We start from the raw sequence: 21,693 nt of genomic DNA on the forward strand, positions 1-21,693 counted from the left end.
AGTCTGTGAACTTTGAGAGCGCATTTTTTCTGGATCTGACGCCTCTAAATTGCATCTGATGATGTCCTACATATATCTGTGTTAAATGCACTATATACGTGGAGCACATATGCACTTTATTACCACTAAGCTGTGAATGCAAACAGCTTACTAGCAAGAGATCTCTACAGTCATTAACCTCTTGCTCACTGGCCTCCAATCACTACAGAACTTATAGGCACAGCATAGCGAGATCATAGTCAACAAGTTCTACTGTGTTGGGGTATTGGTACAGGTGTGCTCCCCCATTACCGCTCACCAGTGCAGACTTCTCCTCCAGCTCTTACATGTGGAGCCGGCTGTACCCTAATGTGCAGAGTCCCGGTGCCCCCCAGGACTGAGTCCTGTCCCCTCTATCACACAGTCCCTGCTCCCCCATTACCGCTCACCAGTGCAGACTTCTCCTCCAGCTCTTACATGTGGAGCCGGCTGTACCCTAATGTGCAGAGTCCCGGTGCCCCCCAGGACTGAGTCCTGTCCCCTCTATCACACAGTCCCTGCTCCTCCATTACCACTCACCAGTGCAGACTTCTCCCCCAGCTCTTACATGTGGAGTCGGCTGTACCCTAATGTGCAGAGTCCCGGTGCTCCCCAGGACTGAGTCCTGTCCCCTCTATCACACAGTCCCTGCTCCCCCATTACCGCTCACCAGTGCAGACTTCTCCTCCAGCTCTTACATGTGGAGCCGGCTGTACCCTAATGTGCAGAGTCCCGGTGCTCCCCCAGGACTGAGTCCTGTCTCCTCTATCACACAGTCCCTGCTCCCCCATTACCACTCACCAGTGCAGACTTCTCCTCCAGCTATTACATGTGGAGCCGGCTGTACCCTAATGTGCAGAGTCCCGGTGCCCCCCAGGACTGAGTCCTGTCCCCTCTATCACACAGTCCCTGCTCCTCCATTACCACTCACCAGTGCAGACTTCTCCCCCAGCTCTTACATGTGGAGTCGGCTGTACCCTAATGTGCAGAGTCCCGGTGCTCCCCAGGACTGAGTCCTGTCCCCTCTATCACACAGTCCCTGCTCCCCCATTACCGCTCACCAGTGCAGACTTCTCCTCCAGCTCTTACATGTGGAGCCGGCTGTACCCTAATGTGCAGAGTCCCGGTGCTCCCCCAGGACTGAGTCCTGTCTCCTCTATCACACAGTCCCTGCTCCCCCATTACCACTCACCAGTGCAGACTTCTCCTCCAGCTATTACATGTGGAGCCGGCTGTACCCTAATGTGCAGAGTCCCGGTGCCCCCCAGGACTGAGTCCTGTCCCCTCTATCACACAGTCCCTGCTCCCCCATTATCGCTCACCAGTGCAGACTTCTCCTCCAGCTCTTACATGTGGAGCCGGCTGTACCCTAATGTGCAGAGTCCCGGTGCTCCCCCAGGACTGAGTCCTGTCTCCTCTATCACACAGTCCCTGCTCCCCCATTACCACTCACCAGTGCAGACTTCTCCTCCAGCTCTTACATGTGGAGCCGGCTGTACCCTAATGTGCAGAGTCCCGGTGCCCCCCAGGACTGAGTCCTGTCCCCTCTATCACACAGTCCCTGCTCCCCCATTAGCGCTCACCAGTGCAGACTTCTCCTCCAGCTCTTACATGTGGAGCCGGCTGTACCCTAATGTGCAGAGTCCCGGTGCTCCCCAGGACTGAGTCCTGTCCCCTCTATCACACAGTCCCTGCTCCCCCATTACCGCTCATCAGTGCAGACTTCTCCTCCAGCTCTTACATGTGGAGCCGGCTGTACCGTAATGTGCAGAGTCCCGGTGCCCCCCAGGACTGAGACCTGTCTCCTCTATCACACAGTCCCTGCTCCCTCATTACCGCTCACCAGTGCAGACTTCTCCTCCAGCTCTTACATGTGGAGCCGGCTGTACCCTAATGTGCAGAGTCCCGGTGCCCCCCAGGACTGAGTCCTGTCCCCTCTATCACAAAGTCCCTGCTCCCCCATTACCGCTCACCAGTGCAGACTTCTCCTCCAGCTCTTACATGTGGGGCCGGCTGTACCCTAATGTGCAGAGTCCCGGTGCTCCCCCAGGACTGAGTCCTGTCCCCTCTATCACACAGTCCCTGCTCCCCCATTACCACTCACCAGTGCAGACTTCTCCTCCAGCTCTTACATGTGGAGCCGGCTGTACCCTAATGTGCAGAGTCCCGGTGCTGCCCCAGGACTGAGTCCTGTCCCCTCTATCACACAGTCCCTGCTGCCCCATTACCACTCATCAGTGCAGACTTCTCCTCCAGCTCTTACATGTGGAGCCGGCTGTACCCTAATGTGCAGAGTCCCGGTGCCCCCCAGGCCTGAGTCCTGTCTCCTCTATCACACAGTCCCTGCTCCCCCATTACCGCTCACCAGTGCAGACTTCTCCTCCAGCTCTTACATGTGGAGCCGGCTGTACCCTAGTGTGCAGAGTCCCGGTGCCCCCCAGGACTGAGTCCTGTCCCCTCTATCACAAAGTCCCTGCTCCCCCATTACCGCTCACCAGTGCAGACTTCTCCTCCAGCTCTTACATGTGGGGCCGGCTGTACCCTAATGTGCAGAGTCCCGGTGCTCCCCCAGGACTGAGTCCTGTCCCCTCTAGCACACAGTCCCTGCTCCCCCATTACCGCTCACCAGTGCAGACTTCTCCTCCAGCTCTTACATGTGGGGCCAACTGTACCCTAATGTGCAGAGTCCAGTTGCTCCCCCAGGACTGAGTCCTGTCCCCTCTATCACACAGTCCCTGCTCCCCCATTACCGCTCACCAGTGCAGACTTCTCCTCCAGCTCTTACATGTGGAGCCGGCTGTACCCTAATGTGCAGAGTCCCGGTGCTCCCCCAGGACTGAGTCCTGTCCCCTCTATCACACAGTCCCTGCTCCCCCATTACCACTCACCAGTGCAGACTTCTCCTCCAGCTCTTACATGTGGAGCCGGCTGTACCCTAATGTGCAGAGTCCCGGTGCTCCCCCAGGACTGAGTCCTGTCCCCTCTAGCACACAGTCCCTGCTCCCCCATTACCGCTCACCAGTGCAGACTTCTCCTCCAGCTCTTACATGTGGGGCCGGCTGTACCCTAATGTGCAGAGTCCCGGTGCTCCCCCAGGACTGAGTCCTGTCCCCTCTATCACACAGTCCCTGCTCCCCCATTACCGCTCTCCAGTGCAGACTTCTCCTCCAGCTCTTACATGTGGAGCCGGCTGTACCCTAATGTGCAGAGTCCCGGTGCTCCCCCAGGACTGAGTCCTGTCCCCTCTATCACACAGTCCCTACTTCCCCATTACCGCTCACCAGTGCAGACTTCTCCTCCAGCTCTTACATGTGGAGCCGGCTGTACCCTAATGTGCAGAGTCCCGGTGCTCCCCAGGACTGAGTCCTGTCCCCTCTATCACAGTCCCTGTTCCCCCATTACCACTCACCAGTGCAGACTTCTCCTCCAGCTCTTACATGTGGAGCCGGCTGTACCCTAATGTTCAGAGTCCCGGTGCCCCCAGGACTGAGTCCTGTCCCCTCTATCACACAGTTCTTGCTCCCCCATTACCGCTCACCAGTGCAGACTTCTCCTCCAGCTCTTACATGTGGAGCCGGCTGTACCCTAATGTGCAGAGTCCCGGTGCTCCCCCAGGACTGAGTCCTGTCCCCTCTATCACACAGTCACTGCTCCCCCATTACCACTCACCAGTGCAGACTTCTCCTCCATCTCTTACATGTGGAGCCGGCTGTACCCTAATGTGCAGAGTCCCGGTGCTCCCCCAGGACTGAGTCCTGTCCCCTCTATCACACAGTCCCTGCTCCCCATTACCGCTCACCAGTGCAGACTTCTCCTCCAGCTCTTACATGTCGCCTCCTCCTAGCTCCTACACAGGAAAAGGTATATGCTTATGCTAGACTGTATGGGCTCCTTCCAGGTGTGATGTCTTTCCGGGGGCGTGTTTTGACAACAAAGGCAGGAAGACAAGCCTCCATACAGTCTAGCATCTTTAGTAGTGAGCCGGCTCTACTGTATGGCCTGCAGTAAGGACCTGGAAGGAGCCCATAAGGTCTAGCCTCAACCAGCACAGAACAGCTACTCACTACCACTGTAACACTGCGGAATGTCCTTCCAGGACCTGTGATGACGTCACCGTCACATGATCAGTCACATGGGGGCGGAGCAGGATGGGCGCTTGTAGGAAGGGAAGCGACGACATGTAAGGGAGGAGAAGTCTGCACTGGTGAGCGGTAATGGGGGAGCAGGGACTGTGTGATAGAGGGGACAGGACTCAGTCCTGTGGAGCACCGGGACTCTGCACATTAGGGTACAGCCGGCTCCACATGTAAGAGCTGGAGGAGAAGTCTGCACTGGTGAGCGGTAATGGGGGAGCAGGGACTTTGTGATAGAGGGGACAGGACTCAGTCCTGGGGGAGCACCGTGACTCTGCACATTAGGGTACAGCCGGCTCCACATGTAAGAGCTGTAGGAGAAGTCTGTACTGGTGAGTGGTAATGGGGGAGCAGGGACTGTGTGATAGAGGGGACAGGACTCAGTCCTGGGGAGCACCGTGACTCTGCACATTAGGGTACAGCCGGCTCCACATGTAAGAGCTGGAGGAGAAGTCTGCACTGGAGAGCGGTAATGGGGGAGCAGGGACTGTGTGATAGAGGGGACAGGACTCAGTCCTGGGGGCACCGGGACTCTGCACATTAGGGTACAGCCGGCTCCACATGTAAGAGCTGGAGAAGTCTGCACTGGTGAGCGGTAATGGGGGAGCAGGGACTGTGTGATAGAGGGGACAGGACTCAGTCCTGGGGGGCACCGGGACTCTGCACATTAGGGTACAGCCGGCTCCACATGTAAGAGCTGGAGGAGAAGTCTGCACTGGTGAGTGGTAGTGGGGGAGCAGGGACTGTGTGATAGAGGGGACAGGACTCAGTCCTGGGGGGCACCGGGACTCTGCACATTAGGGTACAGCCAGCTCCACATGTAAGAACTGAGGGAGAAGTCTGCACTGGTGAGTGGTAATGGGGGAGCAGGGACTGTGTGATAGAGGGGACAGGACTCAGTCCTGGGGGGCATCGGGACTCTGCACATTAGGGTACAGCCGGCTCCACATGTAAGAGCTGGAGGAGAAGTCTGCACTGGTGAGCGGTAATGGAGGAGCAGGGACTGTGTGATACAGGGGACAGGACTCAGTCCTGGGGGGCACCGGGACTCTGCACATTAGGGTACAGCCGGCTCCACATGTAAGAGCTGGAGGAGAAGTCTGCACTGGTGAGCGGTAATGGAGGAGCAGGGACTGTGTGATAGAGGGGACAGGACTCAGTCCTGGGGGCACTGGGACTCTGCACATTAGGGTACAGCCGGCTCCACATGTAAGCTGGAGGAGAAGTCTGCACTGGTGAGCGGTAATGGGGGAGCAGGGACTGTGTGATAGAGGAGACAGGACTCAGTCCTGGGGGGCACCGGGACTCTGCACATTATGGTACAGCCGGCTCCACATGTAAGAGCTGAGGGAGAAGTCTGCACTGGTGTGCGGTAATGGGGAGCAGGGACTGTGTGATAGAGGGGACAGGACTCAGTCCTGGGGGGCACCGGGACTCTGCACATTAGGGTACAGCCGGCTCCACATGTAAGAACTGAGGGAGAAGTCTGCACTGGTGAGTGGTAATGGGGGAGCAGGGACTGTGTGATAGAGGGGACAGGACTCAGTCCTGGGGGGCACCGGGACTCTGCACATTAGGGTACAGCCGGCTCCACATGTAAGAGCTGGAGGAGAAGTCTGCACTGGTGAGTGGTAATGGGGGAGCAGGGACTGTGTGATAGAGGGGACAGGACTCAGTCCTGGGGGGCATCGGGACTCTGCACATTAGGGTACAGCCGGCTCCACATGTAAGAGCTGGAGGAGAAGTCTGCACTGGTGAGCGGTAATGGAGGAGCAGGGACTGTGTGATAGAGGGGACAGGACTCAGTCCTGGGGGGCACCGGGACTCTGCACATTAGGGTACAGCCGGCTCCTCATGTAAGAGCTGGAGGAGAAGTCTGCACTGGTGAGCGATAATGGAGGAGCAGGGACTGTGTGATAGAGGGGACAGGACTCAGTCCTGGGGGCACTGGGACTCTGCACATTAGGGTACAGCCGGCTCCACATGTAAGAGCTGGAGGAGAAGTCTGCACTGGTGAGCGGTAATGGGGGAGCAGGGACTGTGTGATAGAGGGGACAGGACTCAGTCCTGGGGGAGCACCAGGACTCTGCACATTAGGGTACAGCCTGCTCCACATGTAAGAGCTGGAGAAGAAGTCTGCACTGGTGAGCGGTAATGGGGAGCAGGGACTGTGTGATAGAGGGGACAGGACTCAGTCCTGGGGGGCATCGGGACTCTGCACATTAGGGTACAGCCGGCTCCACATGTAAGAGCTGGAGGAGAAGTCTGCACTGGTGAGCGGTAATGGGGGAGCAGGGACTGTGTGATAGAGGGGACAGGACTCAGTCCTGGGGGGCATCGGGACTCTGCACATTAGGGGACAGCCGGCTCCACATGTAAGAGCTGGAGGAGAAGTCTGCACTGGTGAGCGGTAATGGAGGAGCAGGGACTGTGTGATAGAGGGGACAGGACTCAGTCCTGGGGGCACTGGGACTCTGCACATTAGGGTACAGCCGGCTCCACATGTAAGAGCTGGAGGAGAAGTCTGCACTGGTGAGCGGTAATGGGGAGCAGGGACTGTGTGATAGAGGGGACAGGACTCAGTCCTGGGGGAGCACCGGGACTCTGCACATTAGGGTACAGCCGGCTCCACATGTAAGAGCTGGAGGAGAAGTCTGCACTGGTGAGCGGTAATGGGGGAGCAGGGACTGTGTGATAGAGGGGACAGGACTCAGTCCTGGGGGGCATCGGGACTCTGCACATTAGGGTACAGCCGGCTCCACATGTAAGAGCTGGAGGAGAAGTCTGCACTGGTGAGCGGTAATGGGGGAGCAGGCACTGTGTGATAGAGGGTACAGGAATCAGTCCTGGGGGGCATCGGGACTCTGCACATTAGGGGACAGCCGGCTCCACATGTAAGAGCTGGAGGAGAAGTCGGCACTGGTGAGCGGTAATGGGGGAGCACACTGAGTCTATATGCTGAGTCTATAAATTCTCTGATTGAAAGCCAGCGAGCAAGAGGTTAATAATAATAATAGCAACAATTTTTATTTATATAGCGCCAACTTATTCCGCAGCACTTTACAATTAAGCGGGGACATGTACAGACAATAAATTCAATACAAGTTAAGACAATTTAAACAGTGACATTAGGAGTGAGGTCCCTGCTCGCAAGCTTACAATCTACAAGGAAATGGGGGGGACCCAGTAGGTGAGAAGTGCTTGTTATTTCAGGTCTGGCAATTATAAATATGGATTTTCATATAAAGCTGCATGATGCGGTCATCGGCCCGTGTGTAAGTGCAATAGTCAAGTAACAAGTGCAGTTATTGTGTGCATGGAGGGTGTGGAGACAGATGAATAGTATGGTGCCGACTGAGAATAATATTTGGAAGGAGGGAACAAAGCAAAGTTAGTTTACTGAGTAGTTGATGTGGTAGGCTTGTTTGAAGAGATGGGTTTTCAAAGTGCGCTTGAATAGGTCGGGGCTAGGTATCAGTCTGATCGTCTGAGGAAGTGCATTCCAGAGAGCTGGAGCAGCACGAGAGAAGTCTTGGAGACGGAGGTGTGAGGTTCGGATTACGGGGGATGTTAGTCTTAGGTCATTTGTAGAACGGAGGGCACGTGTAGGGCGATAGACAGATGAGAGAGGAGATATAAGGCAGTGCAGAACAGTGGAGAGCTTTGTGGGTGAGAGAGATGAGTTTATACTGGACCCTGTAGCGAATAGGTAGCCAGTGTAATGACTGGCACAAGATGGAGGCATCGGTGAAGCGGCTGGACAGAAATATGACCCTGGCTGCCGCATTCAAGATGGATTGGAGAGGAGAAAGTTTGGTAAGAGGGAGACCGATCAGAAGAGAGTTGCAGTAGGCTAGACAAGAATGAAAAAGAGCGACGGTAAGAGTCTTAGCAGTTTCAAAGGTGAGAAAAGGTCGGATTCTGGAGATGTTTTTAAGATGCAGATGACAAGAGCGAGTGAGTGATCGGATATAGGGAGTAAAGCAAAGTTCAGTGTCGAATATGACCCCAAGACAGCGGGCATGCTGCTTGGGAGTTATGGTTGAACCCTCCAGGGTTATTTCGATGTTAGGTAGAGTGAGGTTAGAAGAGGGGAGAAACACAAGAAGTTCAGTTTTGGAGAGATTTAGTTTCAGATAGAGGGAGGACATGATGTTAGAGACAGCAGACAGACAATCCTTGGTATTTTGAATTAGGGTAGGGGTGATCTCAGGGGAAGAAGTGTATAATTGGGTGTCATCAGCATAGAGATGATACTGGAACCCAAATCTGCTGAGTGTCCAATAGGGGCAGTGTATAGAGAGAAGAGGAGGGGGCCTAGGACTGAGCCCTGCTGGACCCCGATAGTAAGGGGAAGAGGAACCGGCAAAAGATACAGTGAAGGAGCGGTCAGAGAGGTAGGAGGAGGACCAGGAGATGGCTGTGTCCTTGAGGCCTATAGGGTGGAGCATAGTGAGGAGGAGCTGGTGATCCACAGTGTCAAATGCGGCAGAGAGATCCAGGAGAATCAGCATTGAGCAATGACCTTTCGATTTAGCTGTTATTAGATCATTAGAGACTTTAGTGAGGGCAGTTTCAGTGGAGTGTAAAGAGTGGAAACCAGATTGTAAGGGGTCGAGAAGAGAGTTATCCGAGAGATAGCGGATTAGACGGGAGTAGACCAAGCATTCCAGGGGTTTAGCGATGAAGGAAAGGTTAGAGACAGGTATGTAGTTAGCAGTGCAGTTCTGGTCCAGGGATGGCTTTTTAAGTAAAGGGGTTATGATGGCATGTTTAAATGAGGAGGGAAATATACCTGAAGAAAGAGAGAGGTTAAATATTTTAGTCAGGTGAGTGTTGACCACTGGTGAGAGAGACTGCAGATGTGAAGGAGTGGGTTCACTGTTGTAGGCCGAGCGGAAGTGAGGAGCTTGGAAACTTCTTCTGAAACAGGTTCAAAGATATCTAGTGAGCTTGAGGTGCGGCAAGGAAGGGGACTAAGGAGATTGGGCTGAGATATCAGGCTGGACCAAGCACTGTGCGATTCCTCAGTGACACCTAACTCTAACATGGCCTTCACTTCTCAGGAAACGGCTTCACGGCGCGCTTCTGGAATTCTGTAGGGTTTCACGTGAACTGTGACACCAGGTTCCGTTACGATGTTATGTTTCATTAGCGTAGTCTGCCCGGGTTTTTCTGAGAAATTTTTGGTGGTGAAGTAGAAACTGCCTGACCTCATTCTTTTGCCGCTCCGAGAGTTTCTGCAACCCATACCTCCAGTACGGTATGCGAGCAGACGGGATGGGCCAGCTCCGCTGACAAGGCAAACCGATCTTTCCAGGGTTTTATCAGATTTACATGATAAACCTGTTCAGGTTTCAGTTTACCTGCCTGGTATACTTTGTAGATTACGTCACCAACTCTTTCCTTAATCTCAAAGGGGCCCTGCCACTTTGCTAGGAACTTACTGTCCACCGTGGGGACCAGGATCAATACCCTATCTCCGGGTGCAAACGTGCGGATCTTGGCGCCCCTATCATAGATTCTTTTTTGGGCTCCTTGAGCCTACATCATGTGTTCTTTGACGATAGGCATAACAGCCGCTATACGGTCCTGCATTTGGGATACGTGATCTATCACCGATTTAAACGGAGTGACCTGACCCTCCCAGGTTTCTTTGGAGACGTCTAACAGTTCGCGAGGACGTCGGCCGTACAATAACTCAAAGGGCGAGAATCCCGTGGTGGACTGGGGCACTTCCCTGATGGCAAAAAGCAAATACGGAAGTAAATAGTCCCAGTTCTTCCCATCCTTGTCTATCACCTTTCTCAGCATCTGCTTCAGAGTTTTATTGAACCGTTCGACCAACCCGTCTGTTTGAGGGTGATACACGGATGTGCGTAACGGTTCGATTTGTAACAACCGGCAGAGCTCCTTCATTACCCTGGACATAAAGGGGGTCCCCTGGTCGGTGAGTATCTGTTTTAGTATACCGACCCGACTAAACACATGCACCAGTTCCTTGGCAATCGTCTTGGTGGCCGTGTTACGCAAAGGGATGGCCTCCGGGTAACGAGTGGCATAATCCAAGAGGACCAGGATATGTTGGTGTCCACGTGCAGACCGTGGAAGGGGCACAACTAAATCCATCCTAATCCTCTCAAACGGGACTTCAATAATAGGTATGGGTACCAAAGGGCTACAGAACCGGGGCTTAGGCGCAGAGGCTTGGCAGTCAGGACAAGACTCACAATATACACGAATATCGTGATGCATGCCTGGCCAAACAAAACAGTGTAATATCCTTTCGGTGGTTTTCTGGACTCCCAGGTGACCTCCCATCACATGTCCGTGGGCCAGGTCCAGCACCTGCCGCTGGTAGGGTTTTGGCACGACTAATAGTTGCACCGTGTCTTCCCCCTTTTTCTCTATCTGATAGAGTAAATCATTCTCCAGAACCATGTAAGGATATGCCAGCCTAGAGCCAGGTTTTACGGGTGCCCCATTTATCACTTTTACATTTGTCCTAGCCTGAGAAAGGGTAGGATCCTTTATTTGCTCGCTTTGGAAGTCATCTTTCTGAACTTCCAAATCCAGCAAACGGGGAGGTGGACGGCTGTTGGCCTTCTCCTCTTCCCTGGTCTCCTCCGTATCACCCGCCATGACTGAAAACGGGAACTGCAGGTCATTTCCCGCAGACTCTTCCCCCGAGTCTTCCGGGGGGACTTCTTCCAGCGGTTCGGGACCCACACGCGCCCTGAGAGAAGAATCATGTACACTATTACCCTGGGGCATCAACTGATTCTCCCACAATTGCCAGAAGTGGGGAAAATCCCGGCCCAAGATAACATCATGCAATAACGCAGGGACGAGTCCCACTTTATGTTGCACAGACCCATAGGAAGTAGTAATGCATATGACCGTGGTGAGGTACGAACAGGTGTCTCCATGCACACACGTTACAGAAAATTTGTCTGATGGTCCGTTTGGGGCTGACACCAGACTGGCCTTCACCAGAGTCACCACACTTCCTGAGTATAACAATGCCACCACATTTTTGCCATCAACAGTTAAATCACACAAGTGTTTTTCCACATCCTTTTGACCGGCATTCACACTCACTACCCGTGCAACCATAGACATGCGGTTTTTAGAGTCTGTGACGTCGCACTGCATGGGTTCAGTAGTGACCGGACAGTTCGCAGCAATGTGGCCCATCTCTTGGCAGCGGAAACACCTAACGGGCCCCTTGCTGAGACCATAGTTCGTTACTCTCGGCCTCGCAGTGCGGGCAGTCCCGTTTTCCTCCCCCACTGTCTTAGGGATTTTTCGTACTCCCTGGAACAGTCTTACTGGTTCCATGTGGAGATGATGAAGACCGAGGTGGGGTAGCGTCGTCTCGGAGTCTTTCCGCCACGGAGTAACGTTCAACCAGATCCACCAGTTGATCTGCCGTCATAGGGTTTCCATGGCTTACCCACTTCCTCAGGGCTGGCGGTAGAGCTCTCAGGTACTTGTCCATGACGACTCTCTGGATTATCTCTGGCGCTGTAAGCACCTCGGGTTGTAGCCACTTCTTCGTCACGTGGATCAGGTCGAACATCTGTGACCGCGGTGGTTTATCCGGCTGATAAGTCCATCGATGCACTCTCTGTGCACGGACAGCGGTCGTCACTCCCAGCCTGGCCAAAATCTCAGCTTTCAGTTTGTCAAAGTCCTGCGCGGCTTCAGGTTCTAAGTCATAATAAGCCTTTTGGGCCTCACCGGAAAGAAACGGGGCAATCAGGCCGGCCCACCGTGCCTTCGGCCATTTTTCTCGCACCGCCGTCCGTTCAAACGTGGTCAGGTATGCCTCGACGTCATCTTCGGTCATCATCTTCTGCCAGTACTGACGTGAATCACTCTTTACTCGGCTTCCAGGTTAACCTCAGGTAAGCTTGCCAGGCGCTGCGCCACCTGCTGGAAAAGCGAACTATCGGTAGCTGTCATGTCCACCAACTCCTTCAGCTGGGCCATCATCACCCGATTAGCTTCTTGCTGGACGGCGGTGAACTGTACCAGCGCTTTCACCACATCCTCCATGTTCATGCTTCCAACATGATGCCCGCGTTCTCCACCACAATGTGATAAAACACTCCGGGATCGCCTTTGCCGGGGTCAAAGGTCACGTAGGTTCAGCATGAAACTCAGGCGCACAGCCGGGATCCGGGTATAACTGACACTGGGTCAGGTTTATTAACAGTGAAAGCAATGCATAAAGGAAATAACATAAAACAAATCCTTGCCTGTCTGGCACTAACTAAACAAAGTACAACCTAACTACCAACTGGCGGGCTTCTCCCGTCCAGCCAAACCACAGTTGCAGTGGGCACTGCTCTCACTTACGTGTGTCTCTCACACAGACAGGCTCTCTGTGTTCCCAGGCTGAGACACACAACCACCTGGCATCCTTTTATATCCACCTCCCATTATTCATTAGCAAGCAGGTGCGATACTGACCAGACTAGGCCACATAGGAAAGGTATCTGGGCGAGATATACCTGCCCTCATGGAGCAGAGGTCACTCAAGGCTGCAATGTCCTTCCAGCTCTCTGATTGGTGGAGAAGCCGTACCTAGGGGCTGTACTGTATTCTTCCTGCTCAGTGTGCTCCCTTACCAATGGGAGAGCAGGAAGCAGACAGTGCCGCACCGCTGAGGAGGCTGCAGGCCGCCTCACAACATGTGACAGTGTGAGTAGCTGCAGGCATTCAAGGGGGCTTGTGATAAGGTGTCTCTTTGCTTCTTATTTGTTTGGGGGGATGCATTGTTGAAACTGAGCTGGAGGGGAGCAGTTAGGGCACATATCTGTCAGGCAGGCAGAAATTGGAGGGGAATTTTCTCTGTTTCATTCTGTGTGATTAAAAGCAGTTTCATGTCCTCAATTCAGTGTATTCCTGTGTATGTGTGCGTGATGACGTGTGTATGTGTACTGTACATGCATGTTACTGATGAAGTGTGTATGTGGTGATATGTGTATATGTGCGTCTGTGTATATGCGCAACCGTGTACGTGGTGACCTGCGTGGGTGAGTGTGCACATGGTGACTTGTGTGTACATAGTGACATGAGTGGTATGTGGTGATGTGGGTGTAAATGTGCACATGGTGACCTGTGTATATGTAGTGATGTGTGCATCCGTGTACATGGTGACGTATGTGAGTTTGCGGTCATGTTTGTATATGTGCGTCCGTTTAAATGGTGATGTGCATATGAATGCATTTGTATGTGTGCATAGTGACGTGTATGTGTGTGAGTATATACGTGGTGATGTTTGTGCCTCTGTGGTGACGTGTGTATGTCTGCATCCATGTACAGTATATGGTAACGTGCGTGTGTCTGTGTACATGGTGATGTTTGTGCCTCTGTGGTGACGTGTGTATGTGTGCATCCATGTACAGTGCCTACAAGTAGTATTCAACCCCTTGCAGATTTAGCAGGTTTGATAAGATGCAAATAAGTTAGAGCCTTCAAACTTCACACAAGAGCAGGATTTATTAACAGATGCATAAATCTTACAAACCAAAAAGTTATGTTGCTCAGTTAAATGTTAAAAAATTTTAAACATAAAAGTGTGGGTCAATTATTATTCAACCCCTAGGTTTAATATTTTGTGGAATAACCCTTGTTTGCAATTACAGCTAATAATCGTCTTTTATAAGACCTGATCAGGCCGGCACAGGTCTCTGGAGTTATCTTGGCCCACTCCTCCATGCAGATCTTCTCCAAGTTATCTAGGTTCTTTGGGTGTCTCATGTGGACTTTAATCTTGAGCTCCTTCCACAAGTTTTTAATTGGGTTAAGGTCAGGAGACTGACTAGGCCACTCCAACACCTTGATTTTTTGCCTCTTGAACCAGGCCTTGGTTTTCTTGGCTGTGTGCTTTGGGTCGTTGTCTTGTTGGAAGATGAAATGACGACCCATCTTAAGATCCTTGATGGAGGAGCGGAGGTTCTTGGCCAAAATCTCCAGGTAGGCCGTGCTATCCGTCTTCCCATGGATGCGGACCAGATGGCCAGGCCCCTTGGCTGAGAAACAGCCCCACAGCATGATGCTGCCACCACCATGCTTGACTGTAGGGATGGTATTCTTGGGGTCGTATGCAGTGCCATCCAGTCTCCAAACGTCACGTGTGTGGTTGGCACCAAAGATCTCGATCTTGGTCTCATCAGACCAGAGAACCTTGAACCAGTCTGTCTCAGAGTCCTCCAAGTGATCATGAGCAAACTGTAGACGAGCCTTGACATGACGCTTTGAATGTAAAGGTACCTTACGGGCTCGTCTGAAACGGAGACCATTGCGGTGGAGTACGTTACTTATGGTATTGACTGAAACCAATGTCCCCACTGCCATGAGATCTTTCCGGAGCTCCTTCCTTGTTGTCCTTGGGTTAGCCTTGACTCTTCGTACAAGCCTGGCCTCGGCACGGGAGGAAACTTTCAAAGGCTGTCCAGGCCGTGGAAGGCTAACAGTAGTTCCATAAGCCTTCCACTTCCGGATGATGCTCCCAACAGTGGAGACAGGTAGGCCCAACTCCTTGGAAAGGGTTTTGTACCCCTTGCCAGCCTTGTGACCCTCCACGATCTTGTCTCTGTTGGCCTTGGAATGCTCCTTTGTGTTTCCCATATTGACCATGTATGAGTGCTGTTCACAAGTTTGGGGAGGGTCTTAAATAGTCAGAAAAGGCTGGAAAAAGAGATAATTAATCCAAACATGTGAAGCTCATTGTTCTTTGTGCCTGAAATACTTCTTAATACTTTAGGGGAACCAAACAGAATTCTGGTGGTTTGAGGGGTTGAATAATAAATGACCCTCTGAATAAACTTTTCACAATTTAAAAAAAAATTAAACAAAGAAATAACATTCTTTTTTGCTGCAGTGCATTTCACACTTCCAGGCTGATCTACAGTCCAAATGTCACAATGCCAAGTTAATTCCGAATGTGTAAACCTGCTAAATCTGCAGGGGGTTGAATACTACTTGTAGGCACTGTATATGGTAACGTGCGTGTGTCTGTGTACATGGTGATGTTTGTTCCTCTGTGGTGACGTGTGTATGTGTGCATCCATGTATATGGTAACGTGTGTGTGTGTGTGTACATCGTGACGTGTGTTCCTCTGGTGACGTGTGTATGTCTGCATCCATGTATATGGTAACGTGCGTGTGTCTGTGTACATGGTGATGTTTGTTCCTCTGTGGTGACGTGTGTATGTGTGCATCCATATATATGGTAACGTGCGTGTGTCTGTGTACATGGTGATGTTTCTGCCTCTGTGGTGATGTGTGTATGTCTGCATCCATGTATATGGTAACGTGCGTGTGTCTGTGTACATGGTGATGTTTGTTCCTCTGTGGTGAGTGGTGACGTGTGTATGTGTGCATCCATGTATATGGTAACGTGCGTGTGTCTGTGTACATGGTGATGTTTGTGCCTCTGTGATGACCTGTGTATGTGTATATCCATGTATATGGTAATGTGCGTGTGTCTGTGTACATGGTGATGTTTGTGCCTCTGTGGTGACGTGTGTATGTCTGCTTCCATGTATATGGTAACGTGCGTGTGTCTGTGTACATGGTGATGTTTGTGCCTCTGTGGTGACGTGTGTATGTGTATATCCATGTATATGGTAACGTGCGTGTGTCTGTGTACGTGGTGATGTTTGTTCCTCTGTGGTGACGTGTGTATGTCTGCATCCATGTATATGGTAACGTGCGTGTGTCTGTGTACATGGTGATGTTTGTGCCTCTGTGGTGACGTGTGTATGTGTATATCCATGTATATGGTAACGTGCGTGTGTCTGTGTACATGGTGATGTTTGTGCCTCTGTGGTGACGTGTGTATGTGTGCATTCATGTACAGTATATGGTAACGTGCGTGTGTCTGTGTACGTGGTGATGTTTGTTCCTCTGTGGTGTGACGTGTGTATGTCTGCATCCATGTATATGGTAACGTGCGTTTGTCTGTGTACATGGTGATGTTTGTGCCTCTGTGGTGACGTGTGTATGTGTATATCCATGTATATGGTAACGTGCGTGTGTCTGTGTACGTGGTGATGTTTGTGCCTCTGTGGTGACGTGTGTATGTGTGCATTCATGTATATGGTAACGTGCGTGTGTCTGTGTACATGGTGATGTTTGTTCCTCCGTGGTGACGTGTGTATGTGTGCATCCATGTATATGGTAACGTACGTGTGTCTGTGTACATGGTGATGTTTGTGCCTCTGTGATGACCTGTGTATGTGTATATCCATGTATATGGTAATGTGCGTGTGTCTGTGTACATGGTGATGTTTGTGCCTCTGTGGTGACCTGTGTATGTCTGCTTCCATGTATATGGTAACGTGTGTGTCTGTGTACATGGTGATGTTTGTGCCTCTGTGGTGACGTGTGTATGTGTATATCCATGAATATGGTAACGTGCGTGTGTGTGTACATGGTGATGTTTGTTCCTCTGTGATGACCTGTGTATGTGTGCATTCATGTATATGGTAACATGCGTGTGTCTGAGTACATGGTGATGTTTGTGCCTCTGTTTAACCATCCATGTATATGGTAACATGCGTGTGTATGTGTACATGGTGATGTTTGTGCCTCTGTGGTGACCTGTGTATGTGTGCATCCATGTATATGGTAACGTGCGTGTCTGTGTACGTGGTGATGTTTGTGCCTCTGTGGTGACGTGTGTATGTGTGCATCCGTGTATATGGTAGCATGCGTGTGTCTGTGTACGTGGTGATGTTTGTTCCTCTGTGGTGACGTGTGTATGTGTGCATCCATGTATATGGTAACGTGCGTGTCTGTGTACGTGGTGATGTTTGTGCCTCTGTGGTGACGTGTGCATCCGTGTATATGGTAGCATGCGTGTGTCTGTGTACGTGGTGATGTTTGTGCCTCTGTGGTGACGTGTGTATGTGTGCATCCATGTATATGGTAACGTGCGTGTCTGTGTACGTGGTGATGTTTGTGCCTCTGTGGTGACGTGTGTATGGTAGCATGCGTGTGTCTGTGTACGTGGTGATGTTTGTGCCTCTGTGGTGACCTGTGTATGTCTGCTTCCATGTATATGGTAACGTGTGTGTCTGTGTACATGGTGATGTTTGTGCCTCTGTGGTGACGTGTGTATGTGTATATCCATGTATATGGTAACGTGCGTGTGTCTGTGTACTTGGTGATGTTTGTTCCTCTGTGGTGACGTGTGTATGTCTGCATCCATGTATATGGTAACGTGCGTGTGTCTGTGTACATGGTGATGTTTGTGCCTCTGTGGTGACGTGTGTATGTGTGCATTCATGTATATGGTAACGTGCGTGTCTGTGTACGTGGTGATGTTCCTCCGTGATGACGTGTGTATGTCTGCATCCATGTATATGGTAACGTGCGTGTGTCTGTGTACGTGGTGACGTTTGTTCCTCCGTGGTGACGTGTGTATGTGTATATCCATGTATATGGTAACGTGCGTGTGTCTGTGTACGTGGTGATGTTTGTTCCTCTGTGGTGACGTGTGTATGTCTGCATCCATGTATATGGTAACGTGCGTGTGTCTGTGTACATGGTGATGTTTGTGCCTCTGTGGTGACGTGTGTATGTGTGCATTCATGTATATGGTAACGTGCGTGTGTCTGTGTACATGGTGATGTTTGTGCCTCTGTGGTGATGTGTGTATGTGTGCATTCATGTATATGGTAACATGCGTGTGTCTGAGTACGTGGTGATGTTTGTGCCTCTGTTTAACCATCCATGTATATGGTAACATGCGTGTGTATGTGTACATGGTGATGTTTGTGCCTCTGTGGTGACGTGTGTATGTGTATATCCATGTATATGGTAACGTGTCTGTGTACGTGGTGATGTTTGTTCCTCTGTGGTGACGTGTGTATGTCTGCATCCATGTATATGGTAACGTGCGTGTGTCTGTGTACATGGTGATGTTTGTGCCTCTGTGGTGACGTGTGTATGTGTGCATTCATGTATATGGTAACGTGCGTGTGTCTGTGTACATGGTGATGTTTGTGCCTCTGTGGTGATGTGTGTATGTGTGCATTCATGTATATGGTAACATGCGTGTGTCTGAGTACGTGGTGATGTTTGTGCCTCTGTTTAACCATCCATGTATATGGTAACATGCGTGTGTATGTGTACATGGTGATGTTTGTGCCTCTGTGGTGACGTGTGTATGTGTATATCCATGTATATGGTAACGTGCGTGTGTCTGTGTACGTGGTGATGTTTGTTCCTCTGTGGTGACGTGTGTATGTCTGCATCCATGTATATGGTAACGTGCGTGTGTCTGTGTACATGGTGATGTTTGTGCCTCTGTGGTGACGTGTGTATGTGTGCATTCATGTATATGGTAACGTGCGTGTGTCTGTGTACATGGTGATGTTTGTGCCTCTGTGGTGATGTGTGTATGTGTGCATTCATGTATATGGTAACATGCGTGTGTCTGAGTACGTGGTGATGTTTGTGCCTCTGTTTAACCATCCATGTATATGGTAACATGCGTGTGTATGTGTACATGGTGATGTTTGTGCCTCTGTGGTGACGTGTGTATGTGTATATCCATGTATATGGTAACGTGCGTGTGTCTGTGTACATGGTGATGTTTGTTCCTCTGTGATGACCTGTGTATGTGTGCATTCATGTATATGGTAACATGCGTGTGTCTGAGTACATGGTGATGTTTGTGCCTCTGTTTAACCATCCATGTATATGGTAACATGCGTGTGTATGTGTACATGGTGATGTTTGTGCCTCTGTGGTGACCTGTGTATGTGTGCATCCATGTATATGGTAACGTGCGTGTCTGTGTACGTGGTGATGTTTGTGCCTCTGTGGTGACGTGTGTATGTGTGCATCCGTGTATATGGTAGCATGCGTGTGTCTGTGTACGTGGTGATGTTTGTTCCTCTGGTGACGTGTGTATGTGTGCATCCATGTATATGGTAACGTGCGTGTCTGTGTACGTGGTGATGTTTGTGCCTCTGTGGTGACGTGTGTATGTGTGCATCCGTGTATATGGTAGCATGCGTGTGTCTGTGTACGTGGTGATGTTTGTGCCTCTGTGGTGACGTGTGTATGTCTGCATCCATGTATATGGTAACGTGCGTGTGTCTGTGTACATGGTGATGTTTGTGCCTCTGTGGTGACGTGTGTATGTGTGCATTCATGTATATGGTAACGTGCGTGTGTCTGTGTACATGGTGATGTTTGTGCCTCTGTGGTGATGTGTGTATGTGTGCATTCATGTATATGGTAACGTGCGTGTCTGTGTACATGGTGGTGTTTGTGCCTCTGTGGTGATGTGTGTATGTGTGCATTCATGTATATGGTAACATGCGTGTGTCTGAGTACGTGGTGATGTTTGTGCCTCTGTTTAACCATCCATGTATATGGTAACATGCGTGTGTATGTGTACATGGTGATGTTTGTGCCTCTGTGGTGACCTGTGTATGTGTGCATCCATGTATACGGTAACGTGCGTGTCTGTGTACGTGGTGATGTTTGTGCCTCTGTGGTGACGTGTGTATGTGTGCATCCGTGTATATGGTAGCATGCGTGTGTCTGTGTACGTGGTGATGTTTGTTCCTCTGTGGTGACGTGTGTATCCGTGTATATGGTAGCATGCGTGTGTCTGTGTACGTGGTGATGTTTGTGCCTCTGTGGTGACGTGTGTATGTGTGCATCCATGTATATGGTAACGTGCGTGTCTGTGTACGTGGTGATGTTTGTGCCTCTGTGGTGACGTGTGTATGTGTGCATCCGTGTATATGGTAGCATGCGTGTGTCTGTGTACGTGGTGATGTTTGTGCCTCTGTGGTGACCTGTGTATGTCTGCTTCCATGTATATGGTAACGTGCGTGTGTCTGTGTATGTGGTGATGTTTGTGCCTCTGTGGTGACGTGTGTATGTGTATATCCATGTATATGGTAACGTGCGTGTGTATGTGGTGATGTTTGTGCCTCTGTGGTGACGTGTGTATGTGTGCATTCATGTATATGGTAACGTGCGTGTCTGTGTACGTGGTGATGTTCCTCCGTGATGACGTGTGTATGTCTGCATCCATGTATATGGTAACGTGCGTGTGTCTGTGTACATGGTGATGTTTGTTCCTCCGTGGTGACGTGTGTATGTGTATATCCATGTATATGGTAACGTGCGTGTGTCTGTGTACGTGGTGATGTTTGTTCCTCTGTGGTGACGTGTGTATGTCTGCATCCATGTATATGGTAACGTGCGTGTGTCTGTGTACATGGTGATGTTTGTGCCTCTGTGGTGACGTGTGTATGTGTGCATTCATGTATATGGTAACGTGCGTGTGTCTGTGTACATGGTGATGTTTGTGCCTCTGTGGTGATGTGTGTATGTGTGCATTCATGTATATGGTAACATGCGTGTGTATGTGTACATGGTGATGTTTGTGCCTCTGTGGTGACCTGTGTATGTGTGCATCCATGTATATGGTAACGTGTGTGTCTGTGTACGTGGTGATGTTTGTGCCTCTGTGGTGACGTGTGTATGTGTGCATCCGTGTATATGGTAGCATGCGTGTGTCTGTGTACGTGGTGATGTTTGTTCCTCTGTGGTGACGTGTGTATGTGTGCATCCATGTATATGGTAACGTGCGTGTCTGTGTACGTGGTGATGTTTGTGCCTCTGTGGTGATGTGTGTATGTGTGCATCCGTGTATATGGTAGCATGCGTGTGTCTGTGTACGTGGTGATGTTTGTGCCTCTGTGGTGACGTGTGTATGTGTGCATCCGTGTATATGGTAGCATGCGTGTGTCTGTGTACGTGGTTATGTTTGTGCCTCTGTGGTGACCTGAGTATGTGTGCATTCATATATATGGTAACGTGCGTGTGTCTGTGTACGTGGTGATGTTTGTGCCTCTGTGGTGACGTGTGTATGTGTGCATCCATGTATATGGTAACGTGCGTGTGTCTGTGGTGATGTTTGTGCCTCTGTGGTGACGTGTGTATGTGTGCATCCATGTATATGGTAACGTGCGTGTGTCTGTGGTGATGTTTGTGCCTCTGTGGTGACCTGTGTATGTGTGCATCCGTGTATATGGTAACGTGCGTGTGTCTGTGTACGTGGTGATGTTTGTGCCTCTGTGGTGACGTGTGTATGTGTGCATCCGTGTATATGGTAGCATGCGTGTGTCTGTGTACGTGGTGATGTTTGTGCCTCTGTGGTGACCTGTGTATGTGTGCATCCGTGTATATGGTAGCATGCGTGTGTCTGTGTACGTGGTGATGTTTGTGCCTCTGTGGTGACGTGTGTATGTGTGCATCCATGTATATGGTAACGTGCGGGTGTCTGTGTACGTGGTGATGTTTGTGCCTCTGTGGTGACGTGTGTATGTGTGCATCCATGTATATGGTAACGTGCGTGTGTCTGTGGTGATGTTTGTGCCTCTGTGGTGACGTGTGTATGTGTGCATCCGTGTATATGGTAGCATGCGTGTGTCTGTGTACGTGGGGATGTGTAATTGCAGATCTCTGTATCCCTGTTTATGTGCAGTAAGCT

The 21,693-nt window shown here is 50.8% G+C and overlaps 2 protein-coding genes across 8 annotated transcripts in view; one reads left to right on the top strand and one right to left on the bottom strand.

Moving 5' to 3' along the window:
- Window positions 1-21,693, top strand: part of LOC141073571 (uncharacterized) — a 700,581-nt gene that overhangs the window by 612,821 nt on the left and 66,067 nt on the right. Inside the window, exon 1 of one of the 5 annotated variants that reach the window (XM_073560871.1) lies at window positions 4,116-4,222. The exons of the other annotated variants lie outside the window; for them this stretch is intronic. The gene's annotated coding sequence lies outside the window, so the exon portion shown is untranslated. Of the gene's footprint in view, window positions 1-4,115; window positions 4,223-21,693 lie in introns of those variants that run through there. 5 annotated transcript variants of the gene reach the window in all.
- The window catches only part of LOC141073791 (uncharacterized), a 240,812-nt gene that overhangs the window by 82,895 nt on the left and 136,224 nt on the right, over window positions 1-21,693 (bottom strand). Inside the window, exon 1 of one of the 3 annotated variants that reach the window (XM_073561233.1) lies at window positions 3,818-4,084. The exons of the other annotated variants lie outside the window; for them this stretch is intronic. The gene's annotated coding sequence lies outside the window, so the exon portion shown is untranslated. Of the gene's footprint in view, window positions 1-3,817; window positions 4,085-21,693 lie in introns of those variants that run through there. 3 annotated transcript variants of the gene reach the window in all.

This window comes from Dendrobates tinctorius, unplaced genomic scaffold (assembly GCF_039654945.1).
Source record: "Dendrobates tinctorius isolate UK_male_01 unplaced genomic scaffold, ASM3965494v1 ptg000014l, whole genome shotgun sequence".
Taxonomy (NCBI): domain Eukaryota; kingdom Metazoa; phylum Chordata; class Amphibia; order Anura; family Dendrobatidae; genus Dendrobates; species Dendrobates tinctorius.